This window comes from Capsicum annuum, chromosome 12 (assembly GCF_002878395.1).
Source record: "Capsicum annuum cultivar UCD-10X-F1 chromosome 12, UCD10Xv1.1, whole genome shotgun sequence".
Taxonomy (NCBI): domain Eukaryota; kingdom Viridiplantae; phylum Streptophyta; class Magnoliopsida; order Solanales; family Solanaceae; genus Capsicum; species Capsicum annuum.
In genome coordinates, this window is record NC_061122.1 from 185,430,531 (window position 1) to 185,435,633 (window position 5,103).

Consider the following 5,103-nt stretch of genomic DNA (forward strand, 5'->3'; position numbering starts at 1 on the left):
GTACACATATATGAATGCACAGTTCACAACCACTATAACTATTATAACGACTCCAGATACCACAGCTCGGATACCACTTTACTGTCCTCGAAACTCACTACTGTACTGGGGTACTGCATTACTGAATCACAGGATACCAATACTGATCAATTGAATACACTGACACCCCTGACTCCTGAAGATTTATACTGACACAGAAACCGTGGAAAGTAGTTACATAACTCACCAAGACTCCTCATAAGCAACTGAATATGTAGGGGTGCACGCAATAATTTGAATAATATCTTTGATTTCGTAAAACATGCGTACGGAAAATAAAGACTCACATGGCTTGAATTTCATTATCCATACTTCTCATAATATTATAAAGAGGAAAACATAAGTAAAATCCCATAAATCATCATAAAATCATCAATATTCATCATAAATTCTCATGACTCATCATAGACAACCAAACTCATCAACTCAAGACTCGGAGCGACTCGGAGCGACTCGATAGTTCAAGAAACATACTCTTATGGACAGGGGAGTTTCCTATAACCGACAACCCCACGTGAGCTGCGTGGAATACTAACGTTTGCCCTCCTAGGGAGAGCACTCCCATTGGCGGGAGTGTTGTACTCTTTCCAGGGAGTACAACCTTAAAGCTTTCATAGGAGTACAACCTTAAAGCTTTCATAATCACAATTCGGCTCTCTAGCCAACAATATCATCAATAACAACCCTATGGTGGCACATAGGTTTGGGGAAATACTAAATTTCCCTCTCGGTGCTAAGTAATAATCCCCGACTAGCTCAGAACGCATTAGGAAATCCACCACAACATCACAAGGGTCTATCATAAAGACCAAATCAAATCTCTTTGGAAATCCACCACAACATCGCAAGGGTCTATCATAAAGACAATATCAAATCTCTTTCTCATTTATCAAATCATATCAATTTGTGGATTTCTAACTCAACACATTTTAGCTCAAAACATTTTTATTTTCCTCAATATTAACATGGTATCAATAACACAGCATTTCATCTCTGTGAGTTTAAAATCAATATAAATCATCCCGACTCTACGGATGCAAATCAATATTCTCAAATGATCATTCTTTCATTCCAATATTCAAATCATGACAATAGCTTTTGAAAAGCATTTAAGATCTTCAAATCATAGTAAGATTTTGTATGTCGTAATGTAACTCAAATCATGGCTCTTATATCAAGAATCCTTAAAAAAATAATTTCATAGTAGTGGTATGCAATTAATGGCATAAAATCTCAATTCAAGAAAACAAGATAGTAAGGTTATTATGTATACCAATATTGGACGATTCAAAGTTTCATAAATCATATCTTGAAAACACTTGAAATATCAACTCATGGTAGAAATATGAAATTCACCATATCAAATCATAACTTGGGAATAATAAAGTAATCATGTACATCAAAGCTTAAACAATTTATATTTTTCATAACCTCATAATTCGTCATTAAAACATCTTGGGTATTTACCTACTTTACCAAATCATGAAATTCCAATGATAAAATCAATTCTTTGGGCATAAGAATGAAAAGATATTCTTGTTCAAAACCCCACATACTAAGTTCTCACGAAATTCATGTTAAGTTCTCAAATCATCAAAAATTCATCGATTGTAGCACGACTAAGATTATCACGGAAGTGACTCAACTCTAGACCAGCAGACTATTTCGGGCATACGTACCCCCAACAATCAATAACATAAGTAATACGTAGTATACAACAATGCATACTCACATGCCCACAGGCCATCATGCACCATGCATTCATTAACATCTTACACCAATCATTTGAAGATCATATTCATATACAAGTATTGGGATCTCATGCCATTAAATCGTAGATCATTCAACAAGGATGCATATAGTTAAGGAAGAATACAACATAACATAGTTCATCCAATCGGGATACACACAAATAACATACATTCAACACATCATGGTTCACTTCTTAAGGTTCTTTCCTTTAAGATCTTGATATATGCAATTCGACCCATAATTAGAAATTTCACACTTAGCGTGGCCTAATGGCCTTACCATTTCCCTCAAGCATCATAGTAAACATGTAGCATGCAAGTATGGTATGAACTCATCACTTCGATCACAAGGGGTCATACGATCCATTCTTCTTCAACTAGGCATTTCTACAATTACCTTGCATGCACCATTTAGGCATAGTTCAGTATGAACAATTACATGTGCTACAACACCATCATTCATCTTAATTCCACCAACTAAATCCCTCGTCCGCACTTACAACCATATCATAAGCCTTCCACACAACATCCCCAATTTTAGACAATAACATGGAGTTCATGTTGAACGTATACATAGAAAGTAGTCTAGTCATTTAGAACTTATTATATCCTAAGAACGTAAATTTATAGCCTCTTAGACAATTCCACAAACACCTTACATGCACTTTTAGGCATTGGTGAATTCATCAAATTCTCATGTTTTCCGCCACCCCATATATCTCATCCAACACACATAATCATCACATGCATGTATCAACCAACATACACCATCACCACACACACACACACACACACACACACATATATATATATCAACCAACATGTATAATCATATATATATATATATATATATATCAAGTAACATACATAATCCTCATATATATCTCAACCATCAAATATCAATCAACATATATATATATATATATACACATCATCAAAGTCTAGAAAATATATATATACATAACTTGAACTTTCAAAAAGGAATTCGTGGACTCTATGGACGAAAAGAGTCCATAGATAAACACTTGCATACCTTAGATTTCGTGGCCGGAAGAGATTGACAGAAGGAATTCTTGAATCAAAGCCTCCAATTAATTTCTCCCAATTCAAAACCCTAACCCTAACTTGATATATATATATATATATATATATACATATACATATACATATAAGAGAAATGAGAGGAAAATAATATAAGTTCTCAGCTGAATGGGGTATTTATAGAGGTTTAAAAGAGTGGTGAAAGACCAAAATGCCCCTAAGAAACAAATAAAATCTGAATCTGTCCTTCAGTGATCTATTCGATAGGCTAAAGTAAATTGCCCATAACTTTTTACTCCGATGTTCAAATTGGATGAAACCAATTTTATTGGAAAGAAGACTCTCAGGGATTTCCGTTGATATATAGCAGATCACACAGTTCATTATGTACAAGGAGTGATGATCGTTTGAAGTTGACCAAAAAAATCGCCTGGCTGCAGTATTTTTTTTCCTGCACATTTTACTATTCACAGTTCGATCGGAATGGTCGTAGTTTGATTGAAATGGTTGTAACTCATCGCTCGAGTGTCCGTTTTGGGTGATCCACATATCGTTGGAAAGCTTATTCGATGCTCTATAAAATGGTGGGTTAAAATCCAAGAAATGACACACAGAAAAATTATAAATCATTCTCAAAGATAGGATCCAATACATTTACGCACAAAATTTCGACGAAAAATTTTCTGGGGTATTACAACAAACATCACTTTTAAGCTCCCAAAATTTTTAGGGTTTAACTCTCAAGAGACAAGATGAAAAATGAGCAAAATAGGTCAAAAATGTGAAAAAGTTGCTATATATATTGCAGATTTTTTCTGCATAACTGAGCAGTTTTTTTTTATTCTAACTCGAAATGGACTTCGATGGGGTGCTCGAAATTTGTTCGGAGTCCAATTTATGCAAAATAACTATGTAACCACACTAAATTAGACGTTCCAAACGCGGTGGCGATACCAGATTTTCTAAAAGAATTCTTTTTCACAAAATTGAACCCTGAGACCCGAAATTATAATTTTCTAAATCGAGGGTCGAAATGAGATTTAAAAGCCGTAAAATCATACCAAATATTTTAACACACTAAAATCAATATTTCAAATCTGTTGGCGAAGTCGGATTTTCCATATGAGGTCGTTTCGATCAAATGTGTGTCCTACACCCATATTTCCAATTTTTCAACTTTCCGATCAATTGGTCGAAATGAGCTCGGGTGAACCAGGACCCGAACCAAAGGTCTACCTAGCCTAAAATCAATATTCTGGAGCTTTTGGCATAGTTTGTTCGATCATCTATCGTACGGATCAAAATATAACCACATAAGTCCAAAATAAGGCTCTCGAAGCCATCAAAAATCACAATATTGCATAAATGATACCAAAATGCATCAAAAATCATGTTAGCTACTCCCACACCCTAGAAATACCATAATGCAACTATGGGGTGGGGTAAAACAGTCAAATCACATAAAATCACAAATTTCACATATTTCATCAAATTTTTAGGTCGTTATAAAGATCATCAACAACAACAAGCTCACCCTCTAAAATTATTTTTCTTGTAATGGTTATTGCTTCAAATAATTCTATTTTTATTCTTTCAATGACCTTAGGGTCTGATAAAGTTTGCACAGACCGTAAAGTAAGAATAAATGACATCTTCAACTCTCGATTGGTCGGAAGAAGCAACGGATGCACAATCTAACATAAATCATTACATATATTAGAATGATGATTAGATCATTTAAAAAAATTACTAATTAAAATAAAAACTTAATTATCATTATACTTACTGAATCCTTTGGGGGATTGAAGAGATCAAGAAATTTTGTATTTTTATCAATTTTGGCCGACAAGCATCGCAAGATTCTTGAATAGAAAACTTCTTCCTGGTAGTTTACTTCTTATCTCAAATAAGGAATGACTTCAAACATCCAACCCTATAAAGTAACGCCAACAAATCAAAACCATTATTGAGTAAAAAAAATGAATGATATCATAATAAAAAAAATATTTAACATGAAAGCCTATGGAAAGCCATATAAGTTGACTGTCTTTGGCGCTAACGGAGTCAACAAATATTTGACAGTTATTTTGAAGCTTTTATAACCCCAAGGATAGTTGTTAAATATCTTAAGATCCTGGAGAGCTTTATTAAACCAACGTTTATGTTGTTGCTAACGTCTCTAGCCCAAAGAATATTATGTACAAACCAAACCAAGCGCAATGATTGCTTGTGCTTCTTTTAAATTCTCTTACATTTCAACGCTTCTATTAAA